The following is a 10,511-nucleotide window of genomic DNA, read 5'->3' as shown; positions in this document are numbered from 1 at the left end:
AGATTGGATTGGTGGTTACCAGAGGGGCAGAGGGGCGGGAGGAGGTTGAAAGGGGTGCTTAGGTACATGTGTACGGTAATTAATCTTTGGGTGGTGAACATGATGTAATCTACACAGAAATCAAAATATAATGATGTATACCTGAAGTTTATATAATGTTATAAACCAATGTTACCACAATGGAAAAATAAAAATAAATAAATAAATAAGTTTTTTAAAAAGTAAATGGTGGAAAAAGAAAAATGCAAGTGTTTTCAAATGAGAAATAAAGTAAAATTATGTTTAATAACAATAAAAATAAAACAAAATAAATCTCATCTTGTTAAAGATAAAAAAGGGGGGGAGGAGAGAGAAAGGGAACAGCTTACTCCACCAAGTTGCTGATGTCACTCTCTACGCCAAGTTTTGATGATCAGGATTTTGTCTTCTATTAACTAGCTTATGTGTTCAGAAGATTTGACAATTTTTACATTGGACATGGGTGGATCATGGTAGCATGAATAAGGTATTACCAAAGGGATTTATGATCAAGAAAGGTAAATGTTAATAAAGGACTGTATCCAGGCAAAGAATTAGATTGATTCATGTCCCCAGAACTGTGAGAGCCAAGATGTTAGGCAAGACATTAACAGCCAGTGCTGCACTCAGCTGGTGTCCATGAGAAGCAGGCAGACTTAAGTGGGAGAGAAAAGGAGGAGACAGGAAAGCTCTCATGTTCAGGAACTGGTAAAATGAGGTGGCAGCATTATCAGTCATTCAGAGCATAGCAGAAATGCATGACTCAAATCCAAGTTGCCTTAACCTTCAGCCTAATTTCTTTTCTTCAAATAAACTCTTTAAAGGAAAAATGAGGAACTGAACACTTGAGCTTTATTTTTTCATTTGCCCCTTAAAACACTTCTATGCAGTAGATACTGTACTATTTTTATCCACAGTCAGAAATAAGGACACTGAAGTGTTCTGAGGCCACATAACTTGCCCAAGGACTTGGGCCTCACTTGCTTTTATCCAGAGACAGGATTGAAACAGAGGTCTGCTCAGACCAGAGATCCACAATTGGAATCACTTCATCTCATGATTAATGTATGAATTCCCTAAGGATCTGCAACATTTCCCAGTGCAATTCTGCCTGCCTTGCAAGTTTCTCAAAAAGTCGTTTTTCAAAGCAATCAGAAACTGTAGTGTATGTAAGAATTCTATCAGTATTCCATTGTACACTAAAATGCAGATTCTAAGGCCCATTCCAAGCATGTCTGATGTAAATAATTTAAATGGATTTTTGATATAAATGATCTAAGGACCATGTTTTGTACATGGCTTACATTCAGCTGTATTTACCAATGGCTCCAAGTAGTAATAACATTGGAATTTATTTAATCCTTGGCTTATCATTCAGTCTTAACTCATTTACCCTATAACAAGGATAGGTAAACCTAGGGCTTTACTTTCTGATAGATTCTTGCCAATGCATGTACAGTCCAAGGACCAGCAGATTCAGTATCACCTGGGAGTTTGTTAGAAAAGCAAATTCCTGAGCCTCACCTATACCTACCGAATCATAATCTCTCAAGACAACGCCCAGAAAGCTGTTTTAACAAGTCTTTCAAGTGATTCTGATCTAGACCAACATTTGAGAACCACTGTATAGTGGGCTTAAACGGCTGTATAAAACAAATGGCTTTCTGTATTCTATTGTCATGTATCTTTGTACAAAGGTTCGATGTAAGCTGTATAATTTAATCTATGGACCTCACAGTCCTGCAGTCTTCACTGAGGAGGAGATAAGAAGCTATAATTTTTTTCTGCCTCTTAAAAGGCACAGTGTAAGGAGACATGGGGTAGGGATGATTAGCCAAGGAATATTATATAATTGTTTCAAAAGTAAAATAAGAAAGCATCTGAGAAGGATAGAAATGATACACTGCACCCAGTCCTCTAGTTTCACAGCATTCTCTGAAGGTCGATCCAAGTATTTCCCAGAACTTCAAAACCTAAAAATTGCATGGGCAAACTGATCTTCAGCTAACATCTGAAGATTTGGCTAGAAATGTCATCCTGAAAAGTGCTTACTTCAAAGAGTACAAACGTTGGCAGTAAAAATATACATATATATTATATATCAAGCTAATTTCAGCTACATATATGTGTTCTTATTTTCTAGGACCATGAGAAATGACTCATCACTAAAAGTTGGAAACTTCTTATAGGAACATTCCTCTAAATTTATCTGATAATAATAACAAATTCTTATATACTACTTACTATATCTTCAAGTCACTGTCATAAATACTTTACCCATGTCAACTCATCTAATATTTATAACCACCTATAAAGTTAATAATATTACTATCCCCATTTAACAGTTGAGAAAACTGAGGTGTAGAGAAGTTAAGCACATTCTCCAAGTTCTCCTGTTAGTAAGTTGTAAGACTATAATTTGAATGCAGGTAACAGATTTCTGAGTACATACTCTTAAGTGTTACTCTATATCAATTTAAGAAAATCTTATTTTGTTATGTAGAAATAATAGGAAAGAGACATTAGGCTTTCTGTTAGCCACTGCTCACCTGTCCTAGATGGGCTTCTCCATTATATATGCATCTCCCTCAACCATGAATTAGTCACCTTTCCAACTTCTTTTGCATCCAGATCACGGTTCCCTGTGACTATTATCACTTTCTTTCACTAGTTTGCAAGGTCATATTTTTTAAAGAATAAAGTGACTTATATAAATTTTCTGATATTGTTTCCACTAGAGAGTAGTTTTTACCCTCAAATCTCTGAGGTTTCTTTCAGACAAGAGACGAGGCCCAAAACCAAAGTTTCATTGTTATAATAGGATATTGCAAAGAAATTTTGTTCCATTATATAAAGTCAATTAGATTTGTAGACTTTAGCAGTTACAGAAAATTTTCTTTGGTATAGCATCAATATGTGCATTCTGAGGAGGCCAATAGACTTCTTTGCGCAAGTAGCAATTCCAAGTATAGTTTGAAACAGGTCAGGGTTATACATTTTACACAAACATTCACAGCAGGAAGGGGAATTAGTTTGAAACCTTTGTGAATATTTTTATTTCACAATTTTATCAACTAACTTTATGATGTAGAATAGTGACTCATTTTCCCTAGTTGTAGCTGAAGAAGGATTAGCCCCTCCCACTTATTAGATGAGATTTTTTTTTGATCAGCAGGTGTAGGTCCATAGTTCTCAAAGCCAAATACTGGTATTCCACGCTTAGAACAAGAAGAAGAAAGCAATCCTTAGGTGAGCTCAAAACATACACTGTAGAAAGAGACAAGAGGAATAGCATTACTTAAACTGAATATAGGACATTTTATGTTTTGCATCTATAATACAGAAAATATTTATAATGTGTGCTTCATTGTGTTTGTTTCTAGGAGTCTAGCAAAATGATAGCCAGATTGAAAGGCAACAGGAAAACCAGACAGAATACTTAAGGCAATTAGATTAATCAACCAGAAAACAGTAAATAAGAATATAGGCCATGAATGTAAAGAACTTAGAAAAATATCTAACCATAACACAGATTTTCTTTCTTCAATTCAAATACCTCATGAGTGATGTAATCATAACGGTGTCATGAGACAATCCCTTAGTTTTTCCCCTTTAATCTACAGTGAGTAATCATCCATAACTCAACAAAAGCTACACTGTCCAACACACTAGGATACCAGAGAGATCCACACGTCAGTACATGTAAAGGTGGGTGGATTGGAGCACGTAGAGGAGGTGAACCAGGGTAACAGCAAAGGTGGTGCACAGGATCCTGGCAACCTGGCCACAGCAGCTGAGACAGCTTCCCCAAGCCCCAGAGAACTCAGGGGGCAGTGGAGGCATGCAAGCACCTGCAGCCATGGGGAGTACAGCAGCAGCAAAGGCAGAGCACCGTAATCCTAGGCCCCTAACCAGGGCTCAGAGACTGGTAGCATCAGCAAAAGTACACACACAACCCTGGCCTCCCAACTGCAGTGGTGCCTGTAACCACAAGGAAATAGGCAACAGCAGAGGCAGAGCCCTGCCTTCCTGAGCTCCCAGCCACAGCTCAGAGCCTGGTAGCAGCAGTGGTATGTGCATGACTCTAGCCTCCCAGCCACAGTGGAACCTACAGCCACAAGGAAACAGGAAACAGCAGAGGCAGGGTCCTGCAAACCCAGCTCCCTCCCCACCCTACCCTTCCCCCTGCCACAACCGTGGTGCTTCCAACCCGGGTGATCCTGGACATGGTGGAGGCATCAGCCATCCCTGTACCTCTGGAGGTGAAGGCAGCAACTGCAGTGACATTGGCAACAGCTAGGCATCAGTGACCAGAGGCACGGGTAATGACAAAGAGATTACTGGTGACACCCTAAGTACAGGCAGTAGAGGGTGGAACATGCAGATCCTAAAATATAGCTAGAAGCAGCTCAGGTAATACAAACCAAAGACTGATGCTATAGCGCCACCTACTGAAAAACAAAATAAAAGCCTCTGATCTTAAAACAGTTGAATAGTTAGAAGCAAAACAAAGCTATACCTACATAAGAAAAGTATTCACTACAACAAATGAGCCAGCAGAGGAATAACTCATCAAGCACCATGAAAAGCCGTGGTAACATGGCATCACAAAAAAAAAAAACACAATTCTCCAGAAACCAAACATAAAATTATGGAAAACTGTACTCTAACAGACAAAAAATTCAAAACAGCTCTCATGAAGAAATTCAACAAGCTACAAGAAAACTCAGAAGGCAGTTCAATTGAGTTCAAGAATAAAATTAATGAGCAAAGGAATACTTTACCAAAGAGCAAAACATAAATTTTGGAACTGTAAAACCTAAGAAATGAAATGAAGAATACATTAGAAATCATTGGCAATAGAGCAGACCATATGGAAGAGAAAACTAGTAAGCTCAAAGATAGAAACTTAGAAATGATGGAGGTATAAGAGGGGAGAAAACTAAGTTTTTTTTAATGTAAAGATTCTATGAAAATTACCTGACTTCATTAGAAAGGGCAACATAAGGATCATGGATATCCCAAAAGGAGAAGAGACAGAGAAGGGAGCAGAGAGCTGATTTAAAGAAATAATAGCTGAGACCTGGGGGGAAAACTGGACATATAAATCCTTGAAGCTAGAACGCCTAATTATCTCAACACAAAAAGATCTTTTCAAAGACACATGATAATAAAACTGTCAAAAGTCAATGGTAAAGAAAGAAGATTATAGCCAGTCAGGGAAAAAAAACCAATAACTACAAGTAAACCCTTATTAGGCTATCAGCAGATTTCTCAGCAGAACCTCTACCGGCCAGGAGACAGTGAAACAATATACTCAAAATATTGAAAGATAAAAACTGTCAGCCAAGAATACTCTATCCAGCAAAGTTATTCTTTAGATATGAAGGAGAAATAAAGGCTTTCCCAGACAAACAAAAGCTAAGGGAGTCCCTTGCCACTAGACCTGCCTTACAAGAAATATTTGAAGGCACTCTCTTACCTGAAATAAAAAGACAAAGTTGAGTGATGTCAGCAACATGGTGGAGTGAGCTGTTCCCTATATCTCTCCCCCTTTGAACTAAAACTAAATGGACATTCATTGACCAATGGAGGAAACCCACGTAGCACAACAGGTTGCCTGAGAGACCCACACAGCTATACATCTGAAGGTGGATTGACTGGCCCTCTGGAAAGTGGTGGAGATAGGTGAGCACTCCCTGCCCTTCCCTGGCAGCCCTGTGATGCACACGAATGCTTTCCAGCCTGGCACAAACACCCATAGTACCCTGCAACCCAAAAGTGGGAACGCACCCCAAGACAACTGTAGGAAGAGGTGGCAGCAGCCCTTAGCCCACTCATGATCACTTTCCCAGTGGTGGGGGAGCCCACCATGCCACTGCAGCCCCAAGGAGTGGCCCTGGCTCAGTCCCCAAGAGGAAGTCCCACCCACCAAGCACAGCAGCTGGTGCGACTGAAAGAAGGTGTGGCGGCTGACCTTCACACTGGGGTGAGTGCATTTCCTGCCCTGCACAAACACCCATACATCCGCTGTGCCCCGAAAGGGGTAATGTACCCCAGGGCAAATGTAGGAAGAGGCGGTGGCAGCCCTTAGCCCATTGGTGATTGTTTTCCCAGTGGTGGGGGAGCCCACTGTACCACTGCAGCCCCAAGGAGTGGCCCTGCTCAGTTCCCATGAGGAAGCCCCACCCACCAAACACAGCAGCCAGTGCGACTGCAAGAAGAGACGGCGGCAGATCTATGCACAAGGGCGAGCACATTCCCAGCCTGTGCGAGCCCCCATAGAACCACTATGCCTTGAAAGTGGGAATGCACCTTGGGGAGATCGAAGGAAGAGGTGGCAGAAGGCCTTAGCCCACTCATGATTGCTTTCTCGGTGGTAGGACAGCCCACCATGCCACTGCAGCCCCAAGGAGTGGCCCAGGCTCTAACCCCAAAAGGAAGCCCCACACATGAAGCACAGTCCACATACACCCAAATGCTCTCTAGGCCAGCACAAGTGCCCATGGTACTCCTACAAATTCCAGCAGATAGGGTGGGATCAGAACCTCATCTCCCGCTTCCCCTAGGGGTAGCAGGTGGAATCTGTGACCTAATATTACCACAAATGTGCCAACAAAAGATTAGTTCATCAAACACCATGAGAAACTATAGCAACAATTCAGACCAGAAAGAAAATGACAATCCTCCAGAAACCAACCTTGAAGGCACAGAAATTTACAATCTAAATGACAGAGAATTCAAAATAGTTGTCATAAAGAAACTCAACAAGTTACAAAAAGGCTCAGAAAGACAGTTCAATGAGCTCGGGAATAAAATTAATGAAAAGAAGGAATACTCCTCCAAAGAGATTGAAACTATAAAAAAAAAAAAAAGCAAAAATTCTGGAAATGAAGAACACAATTAATGAAATACAAAATAATCTAGAATCCTTAAAAAATAGAGCTGATGTTATGGAGGAAAGAATTTGTGACTTACAGGATAGAAATATAGAAATGCTACAGGTGGAGGAGGAGAGAGAACTAAGATTTAAACAAAATAAAGGAATTCTTTGAGAAATATCTGACTCAATTACGAAAAGCAACATAAGGATTGTAGGTGTTGCAGTGGGAGAAGAGAGAGAAAGGAGGAGAGAGTTTGCTCAAAAAATAATAGCTGAGAACTTCCCAAACCTGGCAAGGAACTGGATTTACAAATACATGAAGCTAATAGAATGCCTAATTACATCAATGCTAAAAGACGTTCTCCAATGCATATAATAGTAAAACTGGCAAAAGTCAATGACAAAGAAAAAATATTAAGGGAAGAAAGGCAGAAGAAAACAACCCACAAAGGAACCCCTATCAGGGTTTCAGTGGATTTACCAGCAGAAGCTTTACAGGTTAGGAGAGAATGGAATGATATATTCAAAATACTGAAAGACAAAATCTTTCAGCCAAGAATACTCTATCTAGTGAAACTTTCCTTCAGATATGATGGAGAAATAAGAGCGTTCCCAGATAAACAAAAGATGAGCGAGTTCATTGCCACTACACCTTCTCTATAAGCAATGGTTAAAGATGCTCTCACACTGGAAACAAAAAGGCAAATGTCTACAAATATTTGAGCAAGGAGATAAATAGACAGACAAAATCAGAAAACTGCAGCACTCTATCAGAATAGAGAAGGAAATAGTCAATTATAACTTAAAAGATAAAGCAAAGGAAAGCATCAAAAGTAACTATAAACACTTCAACTTAGTCACAAACTCACAACACAAAACAAATAATTTGTGACAATAATAACTCAGAGGAGGAAGATGAGAGGGATGGAACCTGCTTAGGCTAATGGAGATAAGAGGCTATCAGAAAATAGACTGTCTCATCTACAGGATCTTTTATACAAACCTCACAGTAACCACTAGACAAAAAAACAGAGCAGAGCCACAATGAATGAAAAGAAGAGAAAACTGAGAGAACCGCCACAGAAAACCACCAAAATGAAATGGAGGTCAGAAATACAGAGGAAGAGAAACAGTGGAAATATAGAGCAACTAGAAAACAAGAGATAAAATGGCAATATTAAGCCCTCCTATATCAATAATCACTCTAAATGTAAATGGATTGAATTCTCCAACCAAAAGTCACAGAGTAGCTGGATGGATTAAAAAATAAGACCCAACAATATGCTGCCTCCAGGAAACACATCTCAGATCTAAAGATAAACATAGACTCAGAGTGAAGGGATGGAAGATGATACTCCAAGCAATGGCAAACAAAAGAAAGCAGGTGTTGCCATACTTACATCAGATAAAGCAGACTTCAAGATAAAAAAGACAATGAGAGACAAAGAGGGGCAGTATATAATGATAAAAGGGACATTCCACCAAGAGGACATAACACTTATGAATAGATATGCACCTAACACAGGAGCACCAAACTACATAAAGCAATTATTAACAGACCAAGGGGAGAAATTAAGAGCAACACAATAATAGTAGGGGACCTCAACACTCCACTTACATCAATGGATAGATCATCCAGACAGAAAGTCAACAAGGAAATAGTGGAATTAAACAAAAAACTAGACCCGATGGAATTAATATATATATAGAGAGAGAGAGAACATTCCATCCAAAAACAGCAGAATACACAATCGTCTCAAAGGCACATGGAACATTCTCAAAGGTAAACCATATGTTGGGAAACAAGGAAAGCTTCAATAAATTTAAGAAGATTGAAATCATATCAAGCATCTTATATGACCATAATGCTATGAAACTGGAAATCAACTACAAGAAAAAAACTGGTAAGTCACGAATATGTGGAGACAAAAAAAATTCTACTGTACAACAGTTGGATCAATGAAAAAATCAAAGGAGAAATCAAAAAATATCTGGAGACAAATGAAAATAAAAATACATCATACCATCTTTTATGGGATACAGCAAAAGCAGTTCTAAAGGGAAATTCATAGCAATCCAAGCCCACCTCAACAAACAAGAAAAATCTCAAATAGGTAATCTTAAACTACACCTAACAAAACTAGAAAAGAAGAACAAAGCCCAAAGTCAGCAGAAAGAGGGAAATAATAAAAATTAGAGCAGAGATAAATGAAATAGAAACCAAAAAAATAGTAGAAGGGATCACTAAAACTAAGACCTTGTTCTTTGAGAGGATAAACAAAATTTGACAAACCCTTAGCCAGATTTACCAAGAAAAAAATAGAGAGGGCTCAAATAAATAAAATTAGAAATGAAAGAGGAGAAATTACAATGGATACCACAGAAATACAAAGGATTATAAGAGAACACTATGAAAAACTATATGCCAACAAATTGGATAACCTATAAGAAATGGATAAATTCTTAGAATCATACAATCTCTCAAAACTGAATCAAGAAGAAATAGAGAATCTGAATAGATCAATCACCAATCAGGAGATTGAAATAGTAATTAAAAACCTCCCAAAAATGAAAGTCCAGGACCAGATGGCTTCTCTGGAGAATTCTACCAACCATTCAAAGAAGATTTAATTCCTATCCTTCTCAAACAATTCCAAAAAATTGAGGAAGACAGAATGCTTCCTAACTTATTCTATGAGGCCAACATCACCCTGGTCCCAAAACCAGACAAGGACAACACAAAGAAGGTGTCTTGACATGAGTACAGCCGTGTTTGGCCGCTCCATTGACCTACAGCCACCAGCACAAAAAGAAATATAAAAGCTGCTTTCTGTGTGGTGGGAACTGGCCTTTTCCCGGGAACTGGCCTTTCTCTCACGGAGGGAGTTGCAAGTTGTAACATTTCAAGGCTCTTGGAGTGTCGTAGCACGGGATGGACTGGCCATCTGTGCCGGGCTGGGACGATAACCAAAGAGAACAATGCACGTACACAACTACTGGGCTGGGACGTTAGCCAGGGGGCTCAGTGCACGTACGCCACTGATAACCATTTTGTGCATGGGAACACTAAATGCTTGCTCTGCAAACTCTGTAATTGCTTACTCTGAAAATTACTGATGGTATAAAAACTGCTGGAAACTGAGACCCGGTGAGAGTTCCACCTGTGGAAGGGACACCTTGCCCAGGACGTGTGATCCTTGCCCAGCCGCGTCGATTGACAGGGCTCTCCCGGCAGTGGGGCGTGGATGTTGTGAGTAACTGATTTGATGTGAAGTAACTGATTTGATATGAAGTAATTGATTTGATGTGTTCTCTTTTCGGTTAACCTGGTGTTTCTCCTTCTGGTTGATTTGTGTCATTTCTCTTCAGCCGATGTGGGTGTTTTCCCTTTCCAGTCGGGCTGATGTTTTTTTCCCTCTTAATATTTAACCTATTTGGATCTGTTTGCAGACTGTCACCTTTACTATCCTCTATATAATAAAATATACCTTCGGTCCATTTGTTTGGAGTGGAAAGTGTCTTTTACGTCTCCGATCGAATCCCCGAACCTCTCTTAACATAATTGGCGCTGTGAGCAGGATTCGATTAAGGAGATGGCTTTCCTGTTCAA

Source organism: Diceros bicornis, chromosome 26 (genome assembly GCF_020826845.1).
Source record: "Diceros bicornis minor isolate mBicDic1 chromosome 26, mDicBic1.mat.cur, whole genome shotgun sequence".
Taxonomy (NCBI): Eukaryota; Metazoa; Chordata; class Mammalia; order Perissodactyla; family Rhinocerotidae; genus Diceros; species Diceros bicornis.
The sequence above is the reverse complement of the archived record's forward strand: the minus strand, read 5'-3'. Positions refer to the sequence as shown.